The sequence below is a fragment of the Nelumbo lutea genome, chromosome 1 (genome assembly GCF_056320005.1).
Source record: "Nelumbo lutea isolate HS-2025 chromosome 1, American lotus-T2T, whole genome shotgun sequence".
Lineage (NCBI taxonomy): Eukaryota > Viridiplantae > Streptophyta > Magnoliopsida > Proteales > Nelumbonaceae > Nelumbo > Nelumbo lutea.
In genome coordinates this window covers 213664476-213691423 of record NC_142684.1, presented here as the reverse complement: position 1 = coordinate 213691423, position 26948 = coordinate 213664476, and positions in this window count along the sequence as shown.

Here is a 26948-nt window from a genome sequence, read left to right as displayed (position 1 = left end):
ATTCTGATTTATCCAAGATCATGATTTCCATATAGTCTATGAGTTATCTTTCTTAATGCTATTAGGAGTGACCATCTCTTAACTGATTAGGCATATGTGAATGAATTGAGAGAGGAATTCATATAGCTTACCACATAATTCATGGTGTGAATTGAATGGTATATAGGGGTATATACACATGATTCATCTAAATATAATAGTTTTTCCTTGAACTTATTACACTTCTATCTTGAGAACTCTAGTCGAGAGATCGAGGGGTTACCTGATAGAAAGTGTTTTAGTATATCTCGAGAGAGAATATTATATAAAATTGGAAAGACTTCAACTTATGGGAGTGACAAATTATCTTTGGTATGTGAAACAGTTTTTGTATGCCCTTAATTTCAGTAAGACTGATGTACATTATGAGTTTATTGTAAATGAATAAAGTACATATTTGATTCATGTTCCTGTGGTGTGTTTCTTTGTAATACCCTTAAACTGGATAGTTATTTAGACTCTTGTTAGTTTAGAACGTTCACAGCCAATGGGTCGGTCTAGGGAGACCTATCTTGATAAGACTGACACTGATGTGCCACCAAGTCGGTTGGAGTGGCCTGTCTCAGGTGCCAGGGTGAGACCCGAGGCATAGGCAGTGTAGGATTAATTGAATCTTTGAACTGAACCATATTTCTAGTATTGCCCCTGGACCTTGGAAATTAATGGGCAAAACTAGAAAGTTACACCCGACCCCAGGCTCAATTATGATACTGCATTAGGTGTCAGATTGGGCTATCTTTGATGTATCAATCAGTGAGATCCTTAGCGGGGGTCAAAACCTAGGTATGTTGGGACAGTCTGAGAATTCATCTAAGTGGGTGATCATTGACAGGATCAGCCCCTTTGTCGAACAAAGGTAATTATCGGGGATGCACTCTCTCTGATGGAAACCAAGACTGTCGGCAGCAGATTTCAATCGTTGAGATTTGTTTTACAAAATCTATCTTATATGAGATATAAAAGTATATATATTATGGTTTCCAAAATACTTTCAAAAGGTTTTAATTCTTGGGATCCATATAAGCAGAGAGTGCAACACTGTTCCTTGTAGCCGAGGGAGAGGTCCTCTTTTGTCGAGTAGTGTTTGATCATTAAGGGCTGAGAGGTAAGTGTAAGACCATTGAGGGTAATACCTGATGAGCTAATCTTGCATCTGCCCACAGTCCCAACGTGTTACAAGGTGGCTTGGCCCAGGGACCACTTAATGTAAATGTTGGGCCCATGCGATGGGTTTCAGGGGTGCACTATCCATAATAGTGTATTCGGCCAGGCCTTGTAACAAAGGCTGGGTTGAACCCATGTTGCTGATGTGTAGATCAATGTTTGGGTCCCACTGTTAGATAGCTTTTATATGTCCTTAGCTTCAATAAGAATGATGTACATTATGTGTTTATTGTAAATGAACAAAGTACATATTTGATTCATGTTCCTGTGGTGTGTTTCTGTGTAATACCCTTAAACTGGACACTTATTGAGACTCATATTAGTTTAGAATGTCCAAAACCAGTGGGTCGGTCTGGGGAGACCTATCCTGATAAGGCTAACATTGATGTGCCACCAAGTCGGTTGGGGTGGCCTGTCTCAACCGCCAGGGTGAGACACAAGGCACATACAATGTATGATTAATTGAATCTTTGAACTAGACTAGATTTTTTGTATTGCCCTGGACCTTGGAGATTCATGGGAAAACCTGTAAAGTTACACACGACCCCTCGACTCGATTATGATACTGCACTAGGTGTCGGATTGGGCATTCTTTGATGTACCAATCAGTGAGATCCTTAGTAGGGGTCAAAACCTGGGTATGTTGGGACAGTCTAAGAATTCATCTGAGTGGGTGATCATAGTGACAGGATCAGCCCCTTGGTCGGACAAAGGTAATGATCGGGGATGCACTCTCTCTGACGGAAACTTTTGAAATTCGGTTTATGGTTCAAGATTGATCCTTGAAAAATATGATTTTTCTAAAATAGGGAATGCAATTCCCAATTAAAGGAAAAGAAATTTTTGAAAGGCTAAGTGAGAACATAACCTTAATGGGCAGTAGTTAGGAAGGCTAAGTGAGCACATAACCTTAATGGGCCTAAAGCCCATTTCGAACAGGGCTAATTTATGCAGTTAAATATGGGGCGAATTCTGAGATTGGATTAGCAGATAGGATTGAGACTTAACCCTATCCACTCAGAGAGTCTAGATCTGAATGTGATTTAGATCTGGAAACCTCCTAATGAGATTAGGAGATGGCTGATCCAATTTGCAGATGAGATAAGGGTTTACCCTTATCACTTAAAGGGAAGTTTGATCCAAATATGATTTGGATCAACAACTCATAATAGGATTAAGAGATGATCCCTTTAAGGTTATAAAAGGAGGAGGGGGTGGCAGCCTTTAGACACATCACTACAATTCGACCTCCAATTTAGTAGAAGAATTCAAGATTCGATCTTGACATCAGTTCCTTGTGAAGGGACTAATAGGAAGCTGTGCTTACGTGCCATCCTGCTATTTCTTACAAAGGATTAGGTTCTTGGAGAGAACACTGCCGATTCTGCTCCATCCTACATTGTGCCATTTTCAGTGGGAGCAGTCTTTGGATCCTTCCTTGTGTTAGACAGTTTTTGTATGCCCTTAGCTTCAATAAGAATGATGTACATTATGAGTTTATTATAAATGAATAAAGTATATATTTGATTCATGTACCTTTGGTGTGTTTCTATATAATCCTCTTAAACTGGACACATAATGAGACTCGTGTTAGTTTAGAATGTTCATAGCCGGTGGGTCGGTCTTAGGAGACCTATCCTGATAAGGCTAACATTGATGTGCCACCAAGTTGGTTGGGGTGGCCTATCTCAGCAGCTAGGGTGAGATCCTAGGTACATGCAGTGTAGGATCAATTGAATCTTTGAACCGGACCAGATTTCCAGTATTGCCCTAGACCTTGGAGATTAATGGGCAAAACTGGAAAGTTACACCCGACCCCTAGACTCGATTATCATACTGCACTAGGTGTTGGATTGGGCTGTCTTTGATGTACCAATTAGTGAGATCCTTAGCGAGGGTGAAAACCTAGGTATGTTGGGACAGTCTGAGAATTCATCTGAGTGGGTGATCATAGTGATAATATCAACCCCTTTATCGGACAAAGGTAATGATCGGGGATGCGCTCTCACTGATGGAAACCAGGACTGCTGACAGCCGATTTCAATCGTTGAGCTTTATTTTTGCAAAATATAATATATATATATATATATATATATATATATATATGTTATGGTTTCAAAATATTTTCAAAAGGTTTTAATTCCCAAGATCCATATAAGTAGAGAGTGCAACACTGTTCCTTGCAGCTGAGGGAGAGGTCCTCTCTTGTCGGGCTGTGTTTGATCATTATGGGCTGAGAGGTTGAGTGTAAGACCATAGAGGGTAATACCTGATGGGCTAATCTTGCATCTGCCCACATTCCTTGGGTGTTACAAGGTGGCTTGGCCCAAGGAGCACTTAGGGTAAGTGTTGGGCCCATAGAGCCCATGTGATGGGTTTCAGGGGGTGCACTGTCCATAACAATATATTCGGCCAGGCCTTGTAAAAAAGGTTGGGCCGAACCCATGTGGCTGATGTGTAGATCAATGTTTGGTCCCACGCCATACAAGGATGCCCAACTGGGCAGCAGTTAGGAAGGCTAAGTGAGCACATAACCTTAATGGGCCTTAAGCCCATTTTGAACTAGGCTAATTTAATTAGTTAAGTATGGGGCGAATTCTGGGAATGGATTAGCAGATAGGATAGGGTATTAACCCTATCCACTCAGAGAGTCCAGATCTGAATGTGATTCAGATCTGGAAACCTTCTAATGAGATTAGGAGAAGGCTGATCTAATCTGCAGATAAGATAAGGGTTTATCCTTATCACCTAAAGGGATGTCTAATCAAAATATGATTTGGACCAGGAACTCCTAATGGGATTAGGAGTTGATCCCTTTAAGGTTACAAAAGAAGGAGGGGGCGGCAACCTTTATAAGACACATATTCACATCTTCTTTAGAGCTGAAATCATAGAAGGAAGAATTAAGCAACCCTGCAAAATTTTTTCTTGTCGCCTCCTTCCTGCCGCCACCTCACCTACTAGATCGACTTCCTTTTCAGTGGGAGAAGTCAAGATTCGATCTTGATATGAGTTCCTTGTGAAGGGAGTGATAGGAAGTTGTGCTCATGTGCCAACCTGCTACTTCTTGCGAAAGATTAGGTTCTTGGAGAGAACACTATTGATTCTGCTCCATCCTACACTGCGCCTTCTCCAATGGGAGCAGTCTTTGGATCTTTCCTTGGGCGTGAACACCTCCATTGAGAGATAATATTTCTCTGTATTAGGTATAATCCTCTCCTACTGCTTTTGTTCAGATCTGATTCAGTTTATGATTCAAGATTGATCTTTGAAAATATGATTTTCTAAATAGGGAATGCGATTCCAGTTGAAGGGAAAGAAATTTTTTTTGAAATTCACCCACATTTCGCAAGATTTGGGCATCCATATGATGGATCTATCATCCCTTCATATTGGGCGTGAACTCCTTCATTGGGAGGTATTATTTCTCCACATCAAGTACAATCCTCTCCAACTGCTTTTGTTCAGATTTGGTTCCATTCATGGTTCAAGATTGATCCTTGAAAAATATGATTTTTCTAAAATAGGGAATGTGATTCCCAATTGAAGGGAGAGAAAATTTATTGAAATTTGCCCACCCTATTCTGCAAGATTTGGGCATCCATACGATGAATCTCTCATCCCTTTAGTGGCATCAGAGTCATGGTTCAAGTCTTGAACCAAATTGAATCTAATCTGAACCTGCACAAATGGGCAGAAGGTGTTCTACCTGATTTGCGCAGATATGATGTTTTCTGGAAAATTTGTTTCCAGTTAATGGGCGATTAATCTGAAATTAACTTTTATAAATCTGATTATTATTTAGAACTATTCTTTATGATTTTCTTGATTTATGGGCTGTTCGTACACATGGAGATCCAAATCTTGATTGGCGCAGGGAACCTGCGATTTTGCACTTTCTTTTTTTTTTATTACACTTGGTCTGTAAAATATTTTTTTTTTTATTTTTTAGACTGAATGTATAGGCATTATTAATAGAAATTAGGTTTTCTATTTTTTTATTTCGGATCGAAGATGGTGGCATAGAGAAGGAGATTTCGCAGATGGGAAAATCGCTATCTGCGATTTGTAGTTTATGAAACTGCAACCTGTGATCTAACATCTGTTTTGTAGGATGGATTGTGCGAACATCCCTATGTGACTGATTTTTGCTTATTCTATTATCAGTAAATAATTTCAGATTACTTCTTGAATTAAATATTTAATTAAAGTTCAAACCCTAGACCCATTCGAACCAGATTAGTCCAAATTGGTTGGACCAAATCTAGGGTTCGATCAAGGCTGAATGTCAACCCTATTTCCTCCCACTAAGGGGCTTGAGGATTGATAATTAGTTAAATGTTTAATTTGGCCCAACCTGTAAAGACCCAGTTTTAAGTTGTTAAAAATACTAAAAGCCCACTTTGCGGATAAAGCAATATGGGCCGAACTGATCAACCATAATTCAACCCATATACCTAGATAATATTAATGGTTAATATTATGAATTTAAAATGGGCTACAAATGGGCTTTATAGACATATTTAATTGATTGGATCAATTTATCCTTCCATGTGATCTATGATTGTGTGATGTGCTACGTACATGGGACAAAAGTGCTTGCCCCTTTTAGACAGTTTTGTATGCCCTTAGCTTCAATCAAAATGATGTACTTTATGAGTTTATTGTAAATGAATAAAAATGCATATTTGATTCAAGTTCCCTTGGTATGTTTCTGTGTAATACCCTTAAACTGGACACTTAATGAGACTCATGTTAGTTTAGAATGTTCACAGCCAGTGGGTTGGTCTGGGGAGACTTATCCTAGCAAGGCTGATACTGTGGTGCCACCAAGTCGGTTGAGGTGGCTTGTCTCAGCTGCCGGGGTGAGACCCTAGGCACATACAGTGTAGAATTAATTGAATCTTTGAATTGGACCAGATTTCCAATATTGCCATGGACCTTGGAGATTGATGGGCAAAACTGGAAAGTTACACCCGACCCCTAGACTCGATTATGATACTGCACTAGGTGTCGGATTGGGCTGTCTTTGATGTACCAATCAGTGAGATCCTTAGCGGGGGTCAAAACCTGGGTATGTTGGGACAGTCTGAGAATTCATCTGATCATAGTGACAGGATCAGCCCCTTTGTCGGACAAAGGTAATGATTGGGGATGCACTCTCACTGATGGAAACCAAGACTGCCGGCAACCGATTTCAATTGTTGAGATTTGTTTTGCAAAATATTTTTTATATGAGATATAAAAGTATATAAATTATGGTTTTGAAATGATTTGAAAAAGGTTTTAATTCCCGGGATCCATACTTGAGAGAGTGCAACACTGTTCCTTGCAGCCGAGGGAGAGGTCCTCTCTTGTCAGGCAATGTATGATCATTATGGGCTGAGAGGTTAAGTGTAAGACCATTGAGGATAATACTTGATGGGCTAATCTTGCATTTGCCCACAGTCCCTGGGTGTTACAAGGTGGCATGGCCCAGGGACAACTTAGGGTAAGTGTTAGGCCCATAGAGCCCATCTGATGGGTTTCGGGTGGTGCACTATCCATAACAGTGTATTCGGCCAGGCCTTGTAACAAAGGCTAGGCTGAACCCATGTGGCTGATGTGTAGATCAATGTTTGGGTCCCATGCCATACAAGGAAGCCCAACTGGGTAGCAGTTCGGAAGGCTAAATTAATATATAACCTTAAATGGGCCTTAAGCCCATTTTGAACTGGGATAATTTGATTAGTCACTTAAGGGGCGAATTCTGAGATGGATCAGCTGATAGGATTGGGCCCACACCCTATCCACTTAGAGAGTCCAAGATCTAAATAAGATTTAAATCTGGAAACTTCCTAATTAGATTAGGAGATGGTTGATCTAATCTACAGATAAGATAAGGGTTATCCCTTATCTTAAAGGGACTTCTAATCTAGATATGATTTGGGTTAGCAACTCCTAATGGGATTAGGAGTTAATCCCTTTAAGTCTATAAAAGGAAGAAGGGGCAGCAGCCTTTAGACATCCCATCACAAGCAAGCAACAGATAGTGTTGTCTTCAGAGCTGAAATCACAAACGAGAGAATTTTGCATCCTATAATAACTTTCATGCCGCCTCCTTCCTGTAGCCGCCACCTACAATTGTTCGATCTCCAGTTCTTGGGATAAATCAAGATTGGATCTTGATTCCAATCTTTTGGAGAAAAGATTGGTGGGAGTTGTATTCACAAGCCATATAGGTGATTCTTGAGAAGGATCAAGTTCTTTAGGAAGAACATTGTTGATTCTGCTCCATTCTGCACTGCGCCATCTTCAGTGGAAGCAGATTTTGGATCTATCCTTGGGCGTGAGCACCTCCATTGAGAGATATTATTTGTCTATATCAGGTATTATCTCTTCCTACTCCTTTTGGTTCAGATCTGGTTCAGTTTATGGTTCAAGAATGACCATTGAAAATATGATTTTCTAAATGGGGAATTCGATTCCATGTTGAAGGGAGAGAAAAATTTTTGAAATTCAACCCCTTATTCTGCAATCTTGGGTGTCCATGTGATGGATTTCCTATCCCTTCAGGCCCATGCTGAATCGATAGAGGCTCTTGCGCACACCATGGCTGAATGCACATCATTGCCATGGTGTCCCTGCTGGTCATTGGATGACCTCCCTCAGTGGTGGGCCCAACACCTCATTGAGAGGTTACACGCAGAACCCTATCCGATTTGGGCCCACCAAAATCTGGCTTTATGAAAGTCAGTCGGAGCCACTTTGGTTTGACCTAGATCAAACTAGGGCATAATTTACTATTCCCTCCAGCTAATATGAGTGCATGTGATAGGGAGATTCATATGATGAACTCCCTGAAGGCCTTCCATCATTAACATGAGGATGGGTCCTTCAGTAATGAGCAAACACACTAGAAAATGGGCTATCCATTTGCTGTTGGGCTTGTCTGAGTGTTTCATAACATGATAGAGGCATCATAGACCGATGTGGGAGGGGCTTCACCAAAAAATGGGAACTCTCTCACGGTACCTTGAAGTTCACGAATATGATGGGTAAGCACTCACTAGACAAAAAGGTTTACCTTAAAACGGTTCTGAACCTTGTTTGATAGAGGCCAAAGGGAAAGCTCATGTGATGAGTGTATATGATCCTTCACAGAAAGGTGGTGGGGTTATGCAGCTGGAACAATTGGCTCCATGCACCCTATGTGATTTCTCACATAGACAATTTTGTATGCCCTTAGCTTCAATCAGGATGATGTACTTTATGAGTTTATTGTAAATGAATAAAAGTGCATATTTGATTCATGTTCCCTAGGTATGTTTATGTGTAATACCCCTAAATTGGACACTTAATGAGACTCGTGTTAGTTTAGAATGTTCACAGCTAGTGGGTCTGTCTGGGGAGACCTATCCTGAGAAGGCTGACACTGTGGTGCCACCAAAATGGTTGGGGTGGCCTGTCTCAGTTGCCAGGGTGAGACCCTAGGTACATACAGTGTAGGATTAATTGAATATATGAACTGGACCAGATTTCCAGTATTACCTAGACCATGGAGATTGATGGGCAAAACTAGAAAGTTACATCCGACCCCTAGACTCGATTATGATACTACACTAGGTGTAGGATTGGGTTGTCTTTGATATACCATTCAGTGAGATCCTTAGCGGGGGTCAAAACCTGGGTATGTTGGGACAGTTTGAGAATTCATCTGAGTGGGTGATCATAGTGACAGGATCAACCCCATTGTTGGACAAAGGTAATGATAGGGGATACACTCTCACTGAAGGAAACCAACATTGCCGGTAGCCAATTTCAATCATTGAGATTTGTTTTGCAAAAAATATTTTATATGAGATATAAAAGTATATGTATTATGGTTTTGAAGTTTATTTCAAAAGGTTTTAATTCCCGGGATCCATATACGCAGAAAGTGCAACACTGTTCCTTGTAGTCAAGGGAGAGGTCCTCTCTTGTCGGGCAGTGTATGATCATTATGGGCTGAGACCCTATCCACTTAGAGAGTCCAAGATCTAAATAAGATTTAGATCTAGAAGGCTCATAATTAGATTAGGAGATGGCTGATTTGATCTACAGATAAGATAAGGATTATCCTTTATCACTTAATGGGATTTCTACTCCAAATATGATTTGGATCAATAACTCCTAATGGGATTGAAAGAATGGTAGGATCCATCTAATGGACGCCAAGAAAGGTGTGGAATGGGGGGTGAATTTCAAAAAAAAATTTCCTACCTTCTTCCAACTGGGAATCATATTCCCTAAATTTAGAATACATTATTCAAAGATACTACTTGAACCATAAACAAACCAGATCTGAACCAAAAGGAAACAAGAAGGATTATACCTGATCCAGAGAAATAATATCTCCCAAAGTTGGTGTTCACGCCCAAAGAAGTGACCAAGACTCACTCCTACTGAAGATGACACAGCTTTGGATGGAACGGAACTAGTAGGGTGCGTCCTACACACTGGATTCTTCACAAGAACCCTCTAGAAACCTTGAACACCGAATCTTAGTGTCTCTTTTGCAAGACTATTGTCAAGAACTGCTTTCTTGACTTCCTGTTGCTGCAAAGATCCAATCTTCCAGCAGGTAGTGGCGGCGGCTGAAGGAGGAGAAGTCCAGGGACGAAGAGGGCAGAACTATCTCTTCCCCTGGAGTCTATGAGAGATCAAATCTCAGTTTGCAGGATGTGTTTCTTGCTTACTCAAAACCCCCTAGTTCGAAATCTGATATTTTTGCTAGGGTTTTCTCCTCTTTCTTCTTGATTAAGAAACCTCCCAATAATTTGAGAATTATCCCAATCCAAATCAGTATTTGGATAGAGGTTAATCTTAATCCTATCTACAGATTAAGTTAGTTAACTCCTGATCTTATTAGGAGGTTACCAGATTCAAATCTAATTTGAATTTGGTCTCTCAGAGTGGATAAGGTCAAAGACCCAATCATTTTACTAACACTTATCTCAGATTCGCCCTATGAACTGGTGATCATATCAGCCCAGTTCGAAATGGGCTTTTGGCCCATTAAGTGTTCAGTGTTTAACTAGTTTCGAACCTGCTGCCCAGTTGGGCTTCTTTGTATGGCGTGGGACCCAAGCATTGATCTACACACTAGCCACATGGGTTCGGCCCAACCTTTATTACAAGGCCCAGCCAAATTCACTGAAAGACTCAGTGACCCCCTTGAGCCCACCACATGGACCCTATGGACCCAACACTTACATTAAGTGGTCCCTAGGCCAAGCCATTTTATAAAAACCCAGGGACTGTGGGCAGGTGCAAGATTAGCCCATCAGGTACTATCCTAAATGGTCTTACACTTAACCTCTCAGCCCTTAATGATCAAGCACTGCCCGACAAGAGAAGACCTCTCTCTTGGCTGCAAGGAACAGTGTCGCACTCTCTACTCACATGGATCCCGGGAATTAAAACCTTTTGCAAATTTTTTGAAACCGTACATATACATATATATATATATCTTATTTTGCAAAACAAAATTCCAACGATTGAAATCAATTGCCGGCAGTTTGGTTTCCATCAGAGAGAGTGCATTACCGATCATTACCATTGTCCGACAAAGGGGCTGATCCTGTCACTATGACCACTCACTCAGATGAATTCTTAGACTACCCCAACATGTCCAGGTTTTTACCCCCACTAAGGATCTAACTGATTGACACATCAAAGACAGCCCGATCCGATACCTAGTGATGTGTCATAATCGAGTCTAGGGATCATGTGTAACTTTTCAATTTTGCCCATCTGTCTCCAAGGTCTAGGGCAATACTGGAAATCTGGTCCGGTTCAAGGGTTCAAACAATCCCATACTACATGTGCCTTGGGTCTTACCCTGATGGCCGAAACAAGCCATCCCAACACTTGGTGGCACACCAGTATCAGCCTTGGCAGGATAAATCTCCCCAGACTTATCCAATGGCTGTGAACATTTAAAACTAACACAAGTTTCTATAAGTGTCCAGTTTTAGGGTCTTACACAGAATTATACCAAACAACACGAATCAAACATGCACTTTAATTTATTTCCACTAAATAACAAAAGTACATCAAATCCGATTGAAGCTAATGGCATACAAGACTGTCTAATAGCTCCCACTTGCACTTAGGTCCAATCTGGTACAAGTTGGAGTCCCATACTTTCCACGTGTTTCTCAAACACCTTCTATGTCAGTGGCTTAGTCAATGGGTCTACCACATTGTCCGCTGATGCTACCTCTTAATATCATCCTCCCGTAGGTCCATTGTTGTCATACAATAGTGGAATGGGTGATGTACTGAATTCCAAATTCAAGAATGAACACCTTCATTCATAAGGCAACCTCACTTACGGCAATGCGCTCGGCTTGGGTTGTGGACTATTAATTTGCTACCCAGGACCTCTATTTGCTGACATTCAGGAAATAATACACGATCCTATCATGAAAACTTATCCAGATGTAGACTTTCTATCATCTGGATCCGACTGGAAATCGGCATCTGTATACCCCAGAACTTGTAGTGAACTATCATCGAATACCAGACAAAACTCTTTTGTCCTTCGAAGGTATTTATGTATGTTCTTCATAGCAGTCCAATGCTACTGCCCTGGGTTAGCCTAGAATCTGCTTACCACACTCACCGCCTGAGCTATGTCCGGGCGAGTGTACAGCATGGCATACATGATGCTCCCTACGGCTGAGGCATAGGGAACGTCTCTCATGCCCTCAATCTCCTCAGAAGTCTTGGGAGACATCTTCTTGGAGAGAGTTACTCCATGTCTGAAAGGAACATTTCCTTTCTTGGAGTTTTCCATGTTGTACCTTTTGACAATTTTGTCAATGTAAATAGCCTGGGATAATCCAATTATCTACTTCGATCTATCTCTATAGAGTCGAAGACCCAATATGTATGAAGCTTCTCCAAGATCTTTCATGGAGAACTGCTGTGACATCCATACCTTGACCGAAGTCAATATTCCTACATCATTCCCAATGAGTAGGATATCGTCCACGTACAATACTAAAAAAGTAATCTTATCCCCACTGGACTTTCTGTAAACACAGGGCTCATCCAGATTCTGCTCAAAGTCAAACATTTTGACAGCAGAATCAAAACGGATGTTCCAACTCCTAGAAGCCTGCTTAAGTCCATATATGGATCTGTTGAGTTTACATACCATGTGTTCCTGACCAACAGCAATAAAGCCTTGCAGCTATTGCATGTAGATATCTTAACTAAGATCTCCATTCAGGAACGTGGTTTTGACATCCATTTGCCAAATCTCGTAGTTATGGTATGCTGCTACAGCTAGCAGGATCCTAATGGATTTAAGCATGGCCACAGGCGAAAAGGTTTCCTCATAATCGATGCCTTCTTTCTGAGTATACCCTTTCACCACCAAGCGAGCTTTGTAGGTCTCAATCCTGCCATCGGGGCCCTTCTTCCTCTTGTAGATCCATTTGCAACCAATTGCTTTTACCCCAGAGGGCGGATCCACTAGAGTCCAGACTCCATTGGTCTCCATTGAGTCCATCTTAGCTCTCATGGCCTCCACCCACTTCTGGGAATCTATGTCTAACATAACTTCCGCGTAAGTCACGAGATCCTCTTCACTAGTCAAAGCTTCAACCAGGTAGGTATCCTGGTCATAACCATATCGGACTGGTGGTTTGGATACCCGGGTGGACCTTCTAGGTTGGTCACTACCTGGAACTTGTGGGACATCTCCCACTACTCATGAGCACTCCTCATCAAGAACTATTTCCTGACGGTGAGTGTCGATGATGTATTCAGATTCTAAGAATTGGGCGTTTCGACTGCAGAACACTTTCTGCTCACTTGGGTCATAGAATAGATAACCCACTAAATCCTTTGGGTAGCCTATAAATAGGCAACGGCTGGTTTGGGATTCCAACTTGTCTGCACTTGTTCTTCTAACGTGTGCAGGACAATCCCAAATCTTCAAGTGTCTTACACTTGGCTTCCTTCCGGTCCATAGTTCATATGGAGTTTTCGGAACTGATTTGTTTGGAACCTGATTCAGCATGTAGATAGCAGTCTTTAATGCATATCCCCAAAAGGATGTGAGTAATTCTGAGCGTACGAGAAGTGACCGGACCATGTCCAACAAGGTCCTATTCCTCCTCTCTGCAACACCATTGAGTTGTGGTGTAGCAGGAGGAGCTAGTTGTGACACTATCCCATTGTCCTTTAAGTAGTCCCTGAATTCGTCAGAGAGATACTCGCCACCTCGATCCGATCGAAGGGCCTTAACTTCTCTCCCTAACTGTTTCTCGACTTCCTGTCTGAACTCTCTAAACTTTTCAAAGGATTCAGATTTGTTTCTCATTAGGTACACGTAACCATATCATGAAAAATCATCTGTAAAGGTGATGAAGTACATGTGTTGATTCCGTGCCCTAACACTCAGGGGACCACATACATTGGTATGTATTAGGTCAAGTGTGCCTCTAGATCTTTTAGGCTTACCGTCAAATGGCCTCTTAGTCATCTTACCTTGAAGGCAAGGCTCACAAGTGGGAAGATTTTCTATGGTTAGAAAATCCAAAGGACCATCCTTTACCAGTCTTGTGATTCGGTCAATACCGATATGGCCAAGTCGGTAAGGCTAGAGGCACATGGGATTAATTGTATCACGATTCCGTTTAACAGTAATCATATTACTAAAATAAACAGTATACCCATCAGCACACAGTTTAGAAACAAAAATTAAATTTCTTCTTAAGTTCTGTACATAAAGGCAATCTTTAAGTACATATGATGTGTTGTTCATTGTGACACTAGCAAGTGCACTAGCCGTTCAAGTAATAAAGTAGTGAGTGAAGTATCGTTCCCACGAGGAGTTAGGAAACAATTACCAATACTAAATTGAACATTTCTTATCTGATCAACAAATAAATCAAAACTCTAATGAAAGCTAAGAAATCCTAAATTAAAATCTATCTAAATCATTGGTCCAATTGCCTTCAATTCAGGTTAGAAGAGTAAGCAGTAAATGTCAATCTCAGAATTCAGCAATCTATCAATTTGGATCATTCGAATGAATCATGATTGAGCCTTGGTTTGGTGAAACCCCAAGGTCATGAACAGCCTCTCTCAAGCGCATGTTCATCCTATGCATGAGTGACGGTTCTTCTATCTCTAGCAAGAATCTAATCCCCATGCATGCATTTCTTCAAACACTTCTAAGGCATCAATTCAAATCTGAATTGATCACCAACTGAATTGTGCAAGTTATCTCTAACCTTGCACTCAATTCAGTTCTTGAATAGTAGATCTGAATTCCTAGAGTCTCTCTCAAGCACTCTAGGAATTCCAAGCTGTAGATTAATTCGCCCAATCTGAAATTTGCAGATCTGAATTCTCTTTCAAGCAATTCAGATCTTGCAATCTCAGATCTGAGAATTCAGATCTGAGTTTTGAAGGTTAGTTGGCCGAATTGATCTGCAATCACACCCTTATTCAAGAAACTTCAAGTACAATGCATGATCATTTGAATGAATCAAAAAGAATTAGATTGCTGAACTGAAATTTTACAAGCTGAAATACATCAAGGAAGAATGGAAACAAGGAGAAAGAAGAAAGAACATATAACTAAGAAACTGAATTCAAATCAAAAGAGAATGAAACTACAAATGATTTATTACAAAAAATCTTTGAATCACAATCCCTCAATTCGAACTCACCTTCTTCTTCTAGCTTGCTTGTCTTGAACTTCCTTCAGCCCTTCTTCTTCTTCTTCCTTGCGCCTAGCCTTCTTCTCTTCTCTTCTCTCAAGGTGGCTGAACCTCTAAGAGTGGGAGAGCCTTTCTCTCAAGCAATTGAACAACTTTCTCCCCTCCTAGAGGCCTCCTTATATAGTTTTTCAAGGGGGCTCTTGCCCCTTCTTGAAGCCTCTAGAATGGGGTGTATTACACCCCTCATGAACCTTCTAGAGTGCTCCCTCCTTCTCTTCAAGAAACTCCTAGAAGTTGCCGCCCCTAGCTCCCTTTGGGCTGCTATTTGGGCTACAACTTAGCTTGCTTTTGAGCTCATGTGGGCTACACTCTAGGCTGTTATTTGGGCTAAAAATGGGCCTTCCTTGCTGGGCCGAATTCTCCTCATAGCTAGGCTTCTTCCCTTGGATTTTCCAAAGAGTTTCACTTGCTCTTCTTGGGCCGAATGAAATTCTCTTGCTCTCATGGCTGGGCCGGGCTGAACTTGATAAATTTTTGGGTTTTCTTTTCTTGCTTTTGCCTTCTTTTTGTTGATTTGGCTCCCCCTGAAATCTTTCTTGCAATCAAGCTAAAATACGGCAAAAATTTAATTAAACCATTATAAAATTTCATGCAAAAACCTCATAAAATATAGATAAATTGTAAGTTCATCAAATACCCCCACACTTAAGCTTTTGCTTGTCCTCAAGCAAAGACATCAGCCATAAACTTAACATTCCCCACTTCTGTTCTCACCATTTACCTGGTGAACTTTTTAAGATAGAAATGCATTGAGTAGTCGGGGAACTTTTGTAAGTGCTCAACTCTTATTCTTGTAAATTACCATTTAAGATATGTATCAGATCCGAGGAAAGGAGAATATGAATTTCGTCATAGTCTAGCCTTCACTCCTAATTCATATATAAATCAGCTCCTTAATTGTCATGGTTAATAATCAAATTTCACTAAGTTTCACATCTGTAACTAAATCTCAATGAGAGTTCAACTTTAGAGTGCCCCTTTGAACCTCGGTTGTCACCACAATTACTTATTTCTATGGGTGAGTGCATCTTATGCTCCATCTCACCCTTTTCTTTTTTTTTTTTTTTTTTTTCGGTGTGAGTGCATTTTATGCTCCATCTCACACACTTTTCTCTCTCTTTTCTTTTCTTTTTTTTTTTTTTTTTTTTTTTTTTTTGTTGGGTGTGAGTGCATTTTATGCTCCATCTCACACACTTTTCTCTCTCTTTTTTTTTTTTTTTGTTTTTTTTTTTTTTTTTTTTTTGGTGTGAGTGCATCTTATGCTCCATCTCACACTGGTCACTTGCTTGAGGTAGGTAAATAGGACTCATGTTCTAAGCTGCTAGTTTTACTATTCAGCTCAGAATAGCGGAGTCAATTTGGGCTTTTGAACCATCTTTGCAATTATTGAACCTCAAGAATCAACACTTCAGATGTGCACCAGCTTTCTTGACCATTAACCATGAAATCAAGGGCTTCCATACACATGAAGATAGTTAGGGCTAGTCATGCTGAAAGGCATATTCAACTCCCCTTTTCTCATGCATATATCAAATTGGGTCATTCACAAGAATAAAAACTTAACAAGTACATCAGTCTCCCTCAACTCATTGAATTCCTTCTTAAAAAAAATCATCAAATAAATAGTAATGAACTTGAGGGGTTCAAGTCTTTTTTTTTTTTTTTTTTTTTTTTTTTTTTTTTTGGTTATGTCATTGCCTGCATATGTGTGTTTGGGGTGAATGAGGTGCTTGGTTTCAACCCCCATACCCTAGCCTCGGGCTCACTCCCCCACACTTAAGATGAACATTGTCCTCAATGTTCGTAGTGTTAGGCAGTAACAATAAAACTAGCAAGAGCATCATCAAGTAATAGGAGGTATTTAGAGGACTTCCCTGAAGATCATTCTTAAATTCTGCAATATGTTGTCGGTGGAAAACTTCTTCTGCTAGAAATCACTTGCAAACTAGAAGAGGAGATCAGTAGCTTTGTTCTAACTAAAAATAATTTAAACCAAATAATAAAAAGACTACTATACACAATTCCAAACAATGTAAATAATTTAACCAGTTTGTAATACACAACAGAAACTTACAAGGCCAAGAAGTTTGAATTCTATCTAACAAAATAAATAAATAAATAAATAAATTTAAAAAACAAGATCAAAAGCCAATATAAATATCTCTTGGAATCTGATATGCAAGTGATAAACAAGTGATTTACAAGATTGGAACTAGCCTAAAAGTCTAAGAGTTCTTGAAATCAGCACACTACCAAAGTTATTTGATTTTTTTTTTTTTTTTTTTTTGGATAGAACTTGACTTTTGAGAACAGTCACTTACAAAAACTCCAAACCTAATATCAATAAGTAGGTCTAAAATCTGTTGCAGTTAGGTCTGAAATAAGTTTGATCCCAAGAGCTTAAGACTTCTCTTTCAAGTCCCAACTTAAATGTCTTGTATGCCTCAGACCTGAAATCAGATCTGCAATTTTATAATGAAAGCAGCCTTGATTCAGATCTGAATACCATTACATCAAAAATATGAAGCTCTTCTTGGACCTCACAAACATTAGTCCTAAACCAATACAACCAATTCAGATTGGGTGCAAGTGATTTAAAAGATAACAAAACATCAAGTTCAAAGAAATTTCAGATCATGTACTCATACAGCCTCTGATTCTCATGCACTTCATAACTGATTTTACCATTCATGGCTTAAATTTTCATCAATGAGGCAAGTCTGATGCATCAAATTGTGAATTGGGTGCTGTCACTACCCGAATTCACATCAAAATAGAGTGGGTTCAGGTCTGAGTTCAGATGAACTCAAATCTGAACCTAGCAGAATGCAGTCCTGCAACTGGCTGAACTCAGATCTAAACTTCAAATCTGAGTTTCAGATTTGAAAACTCACATGCTATTTTTTCATTGTTTTCTTTTTATTTTCTTTATCTATTTTTTTCTTTTTTTTTTTATAAATCTAAAACAAAATACAGCAATGCAACCAAAATCTTTTTGGATGAGTGCAGGTCTGATTGATGAATGCAATTCAGATCTGAACTCATTTTAAATTTTTTTTTTTTTTTTTTTTTCGGTTGAGTGCTGCAGTTCTGCTATAGCAGATCTGAGTGCCGAATGCAACTCAGATCTGCAACACTCATGATTTTGTGATTTTTTTCTTTTAGAGGGTAATAACTTCAAGATAGAAAGCAAAACGGGTCTCCTTTTATTAAAATTAAACTGAAACAAGGAAAATAAAGTAATCTACTAAAGAGAAAAGAAGCATAATTACAGTAATACAGTAGTTGCATTCAAAGCAAAAATGAAAAATTAAGCAAATTAAACCAACTATGAATGCAATGCTGAAGAACTACATCTAAAGAACTACATCTACCAGCCACACTAAATCAGCAATCAAATATGAAATAGATCATCAATGGGAAAGAGAGCTAACTAGATCAGCAGTGGAGTTTCATGCTAGTTGCTGTACTGTAGCAGCCCTGCTACAGCTCTGAATGCTAGTGGAATGCACTGCTGCTTTTATTGAATATGTGAGGCATCACAATTATTCAATCCAAACACACATCCTCAGCAAATTTAGATTGGGTACAAGTGGGTAAAGCCAAGAATTCAGTCCACCCAGAATTCATAGTATGCTCTGTATCAGTTCAGTCCTCACATCATATCAACTGCATTTCAGATTTGAATTTCTCTCATTCTTTGCTATCCATTCACCCTTGAGGCAGGTTGGATGTATCATAGGGTGGATTGGGGTAGTGATGGCACCCAATTCACCTCAAACTTGCATCGGTTCAGATCTGAGTTCAGAGGAATTCAGATCTGAACTGAGCAGATCTGTAACAGCAGAATTCAGATCTGAACTCAAGTCTGAGTTTGGATCTGAATTCTCAATTGCCTTACCTTCAGTTATTGCTACCAAATTGTTTTTGGGGAATAGCATAAGTGCCCTAGGGTGAATTGGGGTGGTGATGACACCCAATTCCCCTCAAAATTGCATCAGTTCAGGTCTGAGTTCAGAGGAACTCAGATCTGAACTGTTGCAGATCTGCTGTAGCAGAATTCAGATCTGAACTCAGATCTGAGTTCTGATCCGAATTCTCAATTGCTCCTCTTATTGTTCAAAAGATCTCCCCTTTGTTTTTTTTTAATTTGTTTTTTTCTTTTTGTAATGAAAGAAAGAAAAAAAAAATAAAGTCTGAAACACAAGCAACTCTTTTCGGCTGAGTGCTGCAGATCTGAAATCTGCTGATCTGAGTGCCGAATGCAACTCAGATCTGCAACACTCATGTTTTTTGTGAAATTTTTTTTCTTTTTTTTTTTTATTTTTGAAGGGAACAACATCAAGATTGAATAGAAATCAAATATGCCTTTATTAAAATGAAACTGAAACCAGAAAAAGAGAGTAATCTACTTAAGAAAGAAGAAACATAACTACATGAGTACAGCAGTTGCAGTCCAAGCTGAAATGAAAAAGTTAGCAAATTAACCCAACTATGAATGCAATGCTGAATGAGATCAGATTAAGAATGCTCAATGTTTCCTAATATTGCTTCTCTAAATCCCCGGCAACGGCGCCAAAAACGTGATGTGTTGTTCATTGTGACACTAGCAAGTGCACTAGCCGTTCAAGTAATAAAGTAGTGAGTGAAGTATCGTTCCCACGAGGAGTTAGGAAACAATTACCAATACTAAATTGAACATTTCTTATCTGATCAACAAATAAATCAAAACTCTAATGAAAGCTAAGAAATCCTAAATTAAAATCTATCTAAATCATTGGTCCAATTGCCTTCAATTCAGGTTAGAAGAGTAAGCAGTAAATGTCAATCTCAGAATTCAGCAATCTATCAATTTGGATCATTCGAATGAATCATGATTGAGCCTTGGTTTGGTGAAACCCCAAGGTCATGAACAGCCTCTCTCAAGCGCATGTTCATCCTATGCATGAGTGACGGTTCTTCTATCTCTAGCAAGAATCTAATCCCCATGCATGCATTTCTTCAAACACTTCTAAGGCATCAATTCAAATCTGAATTGATCACCAACTGAATTGTGCAAGTTATCTCTAACCTTGCACTCAATTCAGTTCTTGAATAGTAGATCTGAATTCCTAGAGTCTCTCTCAAGCACTCTAGGAATTCCAAGCTGTAGATTAATTCGCCCAATCTGAAATTTGCAGATCTGAATTTTCTTTCAAGCAATTCAGATCTTGCAATCTCAGATCTGAGAATTCAGATCTGAGTTTTGAAGGTTAGTTGGCCGAATTGATCTGCAATCACACCCTTATTCAAGAAACTTCAAGTACAATGCATGATCATTTGAATGAATCAAAAAGAATTAGATTGCTGAACTGAAATTTTACAAGCTGAAATACATCAAGGAAGAATGGAAACAAGGAGAAAGAAGAAAGAACATATAACTAAGAAACTGAATTCAAATCAAAAGAGAATGAAACTACAAATGATTTATTACAAAAAATCTTTGAATCACAATCCCTCAATTCGAACTCACCTTCTTCTTCTAGCTTGCTTGTCTTGAACTTCCTTCAGCCCTTCTTCTTCTTCTTCCTTGCGCCTAGCCTTCTTCTCTTCTCTTCTCTCAAGGTGGCTGAACCTCTAAGAGTGGAAGAGCCTTTCTCTCAAGCAATTGAACAACTTTCTCCCCTCCTAGAGGCCTCCTTATATAGTTTTTCAAGGGGGCTCTTGCCCCTTCTTGAAGCCTCTAGAATGGGGTGTATTACACCCCTCATGAACCTTCTAGAGTGCTCCCTCCTTCTCTTCAAGAAACTCCTAGAAGTTGCCGCCCCTAGCTCCCTTTGGGCTGCTATTTGGGCTACAACTTAGCTTGCTTTTGATCTCATGTGGGCTACACTCTAGGCTGTTATTTGGGCTAAAAATGGGCCTTCCTTGCTGGGCCGAATTCTCCTCATAGCTAGGCTTCTTCCCTTGGATTTTCCAAAGAGTTTCACTTGCTCTTCTTGGGCCGAATGAAATTCTCTTGCTCTCATGGCTGGGCCGGGCTGAACTTGATAAATTTTTGGGTTTTCTTTTCTTGCTTTTGCCTTCTTTTTGTTGATTTGGCTCCCCCTGAAATCTTTCTTGCAATCAAGCTAAAATACGGCAAAAATTTAATTAAACCATTATAAAATTTCATGCAAAAACCTCATAAAATATAGATAAATTGTAAGTTAATCAACATAAAGGCAGTCCTACCCAAGAGTAGTGTCACCTCGCCATCACTCAATCTTCTGCTAAAATTGAACCCCTACAGTGAGTTACACACATGAGTTGAAGCCCCAGAGTCAACACACCAGGACACAGAAGTAACTAACATATTAGTTTCTATGACACAAGTTTTGATGTTACCTTTCTTAGATTCCAGGTAGGCAGGACAGTTCTCTTCTAGTGGCCGATCTGTTTGCAGAAGTGACTAACATCCGATGCCTTGTTCTTCTTCTGCTTCTTGGGTTTGGCAGCTTTCTTCTAGGGCTTCTTTGCCTTTCTCTTTTTCCTGCCCGATTTGTCAGCTTCAGCAAGCATAACCACAGGCTCATCCTTCTTTAAAAGATCCTCAGCCCTCTGCAACATATTGCTGAGTTCTTGGACGCTGACATTCAGCTTATTCATATTGTAGTTCATAGTGAACGCATTGAAGGAAGAGGGCAAAGAATTCAGGATGGCTGATGTGTGGCTCATTGTGACACTAGCAAGTGCACTAGCCGTTCAAGTAATAAAGTAGTGAGTGAAGTATCGTTCCCACGAGGAGTTAGGAAACAATTACCAATACTAAATTGAACATTTCTTATCTGATCAACAAATAAATCAAAACTCTAATGAAAGCTAAGAAATCCTAAATTAAAATCTATCTAAATCATTGGTCCAATTGCCTTCAATTCAGGTTAGAAGAGTAAGCAGTAAATGTCAATCTCAGAATTCAGCAATCTATCAATTTGGATCATTCGAATGAATCATGATTGAGCCTTGGTTTGGTGAAACCCCAAGGTCATGAACAGCCTCTCTCAAGCGCATGTTCATCCTATGCATGAGTGACGGTTCTTCTATCTCTAGCAAGAATCTAATCCCCATGCATGCATTTCTTCAAACACTTCTAAGGCATCAATTCAAATCTGAATTGATCACCAACTGAATTGTGCAAGTTATCTCTAACCTTGCACTCAATTCAGTTCTTGAATAGTAGATCTGAATTCCTAGAGTCTCTCTCAAGCACTCTAGGAATTCCAAGCTGTAGATTAATTCGCCCAATCTGAAATTTGCAGATCTGAATTCTCTATCAAGCAATTCAGATCTTGCAATCTCAGATCTGAGAATTCAGATCTGAGTTTTGAAGGTTAGTTGGCCGAATTGATCTGCAATCACACCCTTATTCAAGAAACTTCAAGTACAATGCATGATCATTTGAATGAATCAAAAAGAATTAGATTGCTGAACTGAAATTTTACAAGCTGAAATACATCAAGGAAGAATGGAAACAAGGAGAAAGAAGAAAGAACATATAACTAAGAAACTGAATTCAAATCAAAAGAGAATGAAACTACAAATGATTTATTACAAAAAATCTTTGAATCACAATCCCTCAATTCGAACTCACCTTCTTCTTCTAGCTTGCTTGTCTTGAACTTCCTTCAGCCCTTCTTCTTCTTCTTCCTTGCGCCTAGCCTTCTTCTCTTCTCTTCTCTTCTCTCAAGGTGGCTGAACCTCTAAGAGTGGGAGAGCCTTTCTCTCAAGCAATTGAACAACTTTCTCCCCTCCTAGAGGCCTCCTTATATAGTTTTTCAAGGGGCTCTTGCCCCTTCTTGAAGCCTCTAGAATGGGGTGTATTACACCCCTCATGAACCTTCTAGAGTGCTCCCTCCTTCTCTTCAAGAAACTCCTAGAAGTTGCCGCCCCTAGCTCCCTTTGGGCTGCTATTTGGGCTACAACTTAGCTTGCTTTTGAGCTCATGTGGGCTACACTCTAGGCTGTTATTTGGGCTAAAAATGGGCCTTCCTTGCTGGGCCGAATTCTCCTCATAGCTAGGCTTTATTTTCTGGGGTTTTCTCAAGGAATTCACTTGCTCTTTTTGGGCCGAAGTGCTCTCTCTTGCTTCCACGACCGGGCTGGACTGAAATTGGTCTTTTTGAACCTTCTTTTCTTGCCTTTTTCCTTCCTTCTCTTGGATTGATTATCCCTGAACCTATTCTTAGCATTAAGCTAAATTAAGGCAAAAATTAATAAAACCGGCATAAAAATCCATGCTAAAGTCCTCAAAAATTATAGATAAATTGTAAGTTCATCAAATACCCCCACACTTAAGCTTTTGCTTGTCCTCAAGCAAAGACATCAGCCATAAACTTAACATTCCCCCCTTCTGTTCTCACCATTTACCTGGTGAAGTTTTTAAGATAGAAATGCATTGGGTAGTCGGTGAACTTTTGTAAGTGCTCAACTCTTATTCTTGTAAATTACCATTTAAGATATGTATCAGATCCAAGGAAAGGAGAATATGAATTTCATCATAGTCTACCCTTCACTCCTAATTCATATATAAATCAGCTCCTTAATTGTCAAGGTTAATAATCAAATTTCACTAAGTTTCACATCTGTAACTGAATATCAATGAGAGTTCAACTTTAGAGTGCCCCTTTGAACCTCAGCTATCACCACAATTTCTTAATTCTAGGGGTGAGTGCATCTTATGCTCCATCTCACCCTTTTCTTTTCTTTTTTTTTTTTTTTTTTTTTTTTTTTCGGTGTGAGTGCATTTTATGCTCCATCTCACACACTTTTCTATCTCTTTTTTTTTTTTTTTTTTTTTTTTTTTTTTTTTGGTGTGAGTGCATCTTATGCTCCATCTCACACTGGTCACTTACTTGAGGTAGGACTCATGTTCTGAGCTGCTAGTTTTACTATTCAACTCAAAATAGCGGAGTCAATTTGGGCTTTTGTCCTTCTTTGCAATTATTGAACCTCAAGAATTAGCACTTCAGATGTGCACTAGCTCTCTTGACCATTAACAATGAAATCAAGGGCTTCCATACACATGAAGGAAGTTAGGGCTAGTCATGCTGAAAGGCATATTCAACTCCCCTTTTCTCATGCATATATCAAATTGGGTCATTCACAAGAATAAAAACTTAACAAGTACATCAGTCTCCCTCAACTCATTGAATTCCTTCTTAAAAAAAATCATCAAATAAATAGTAATGAACTTGAGGGGTTCAAGTCTTTTTTTTTTTTCTTTTGGTCATGTCATTGCCTGCATATGTGTGTTGGGGTGCATGGTTTCAGCCCCCATACCCTAGCCTCAGGCTCACTCCCCCACACTTAAGATGAACATTGTCCTCAATGTTCGTAGTGTTAGGCAGTAACAATAAAACTAGCAAGAGCATCATCAAGTAATAGGAGGTATTTAGAGGACTTCCCTGAAGATCATTCTTAAATTCTGCAATATGTTGTCGGTGGAAAACTTCTTCTGCTAGAAATCACTTGCAAACTAGAAGAGGAGATCAGTAGCTTTGTTCTAACTAAAAATAATTTAAACCAAATAATAAAAAGACTACTATACACAATTCCAAACAATGTAAATAATTTAACCAGTTTGTAATACACAACAGAAACTTACAAGGCCAAGAAGTTTGAATTCTATCTAACAAAATAAATAAATAAATAAATAAATTTAAAAAACAAGATCAAAAGCCAATATAAATATCTCTTGGAATCTGATATGCAAGTGATAAACAAGTGATTTACAAGATTGAAACTAGCCTAAAAGTCTAAGAGTTCTTGAAATCAGCACACTACCAAAGTTATTTGATTTTTTTTTTTTTTTTTTTTTTTTTTTTTTGGTTAGAACTTGACTTTTGAGAACAGTCACTTACAAAAACTCCAAACCTAATATCAATAAGTAGGTCTAAAATCTGTTGCAGTTAGGTTTGAAATAAGTTTGATCCCAAGAGCTTAAGACTTCTCTTTCAAGTCCCAACTTAAATGTCTTGTATGCCTCAGACCTGAAATCAGATCTGCAATTTTATAATGAAAGCAGCCTTGATTTAGATCTGAATACCATTACATCAAAAATATGAAGCTCTTTTTGGACTTTTCAGGCCTCACAAACATCAGTCCTAATCCAATCCAAACATCAATCCACAGCCAATTCAGATCGGGTGCAAGTGATTTAAAAGATAACAAAACATCAAGTTCACAAAAATTTCAGATCATGTACTTATACTGCCTCAAATTCTCATGCACTTCAGAACTGATTTTACCATTCATGGCTTAAATTTTCATCAATGAGGCAAGTCTGATGCATCAAATTATGAATTGGGTGCTGTCACTACCCAAATTCACATCAAAATAGAGTGGGTTCAGGTCTGAGTTCAGATGAACTCAAATCTGAACCAAGCAGAATGCAGTCCTGCAACCGGCTGAACTCAGATCTGAACTTCAAATCTGAGTTTCAGATTTGAAAACTCACATGCTATTTTTTCATTGTTTTCTTTTTATTTTCTTTATCTTTTTTTTTTCTTTTTTTTATTTTTATAAATCTAAAACAAAATACAGCAATGCAACCAAAATCTTTTTGGATGAGTGCAGGTCTGATTGATGAATGCAATTCAGATCTGAACTCATTTTAAATTTTTTTTTTTTTTTTCGGTTGAGTGCTGCAGTTCTGCTATAGTAGATCTGAGTGCCGAATGCAACTCAGATCTGCAACACTCATGATTTTGTGATTTTTTTTTTTTAGAGGGTAATAACTTCAAGATAGAAAGCAAAACAGGTCTCCTTTTATTAAAATTAAACTGAAACAAGGAAAATAAAGTAATCTACTAAAGAGATAAGAAGCATAACTACAGTAATACAGCAGTTGCATTCAAAGCAAAAATGAAAAATTAAGCAAATTAAACCAACTATGAATGCAATGCTGAAGAACTACATCTACCAGCTACACTAAATCAACAATCAAATATGAAGTAGGTCAACAATGGGAAAGAGAGCTAACTAGATCAGCAGTGGAGTTTCATGCTAATTGTTGTACTGTAGCAGCCCTGCTACAGCTCTGAATGCTAGTGGAATGCACTGCTGCTTTTATTGAATATGTGAGGCATCACAATTATTCAATCCAAACACACATCCTCAGCAAATTTAGATTGGGTACAAGTGGGTAAAGCCAAGAATTCAGTCCACCCAGAATTCATAGAATGCTCTGTATCAGTTCAGTCCTCACATCATATCAACTGCATTTCAGATTTGAATTTCTCTCATTCTTTGCTATCCATTCACCCTTGAGGCAGGTTGGATGTATCATAGGGTGGATTGGGGTAGTGATGGCACCCAATTCACCTCAAACTTGCATCGGTTCAGATCTGAGTTCAGAGGAATTCAGATCTGAACTGAGCAGATCTGTAACAGCAGAATTCAGATCTGAACTCAAGTCTGAGTTTGGATCTGAATTCTCAATTGCCTTACCTTCAGTTATTGCTACCAAATTGTTTTTGGGGAATAGCAGAAGTGCCCTAGGGTGAATTGGGGTGGTGATGACACCCAATTCCCCTCAAAATTGCATCAGTTCAGGTCTGAGTTCAGAGGAACTCAGATCTGAACTGTTGCAGATCTGCAATAGCAGAATTCAGATCTGAACTCAGATCTGAGTTTTGATCCGAATTCTCAATTGCTCCTCTGGTTGTTCAAAATATCTCCCCCTTTTTTTTTTTCATTTGTTTTTTTTTTTTTCTTTTTGTAATGAAAGAAAAGAATAATAAAATCTGAAACACAAGCAACGCTTTTCGGCTGAGTGCTGCAGATCTGAAATCTGCTGATCTGAGTGCCGAATGCAACTCAGATCTGCAACACTCATGTTTATGTGAAATTTTTTTTTTTTTTTTTTTTTTTCTTTTTGAAGGGAACAACATCAAGATTGAATAGAAATCAAATATGCCTTTATTAAAATGAAACTGAAACCAGAAAAAGAGAGTAATCTAC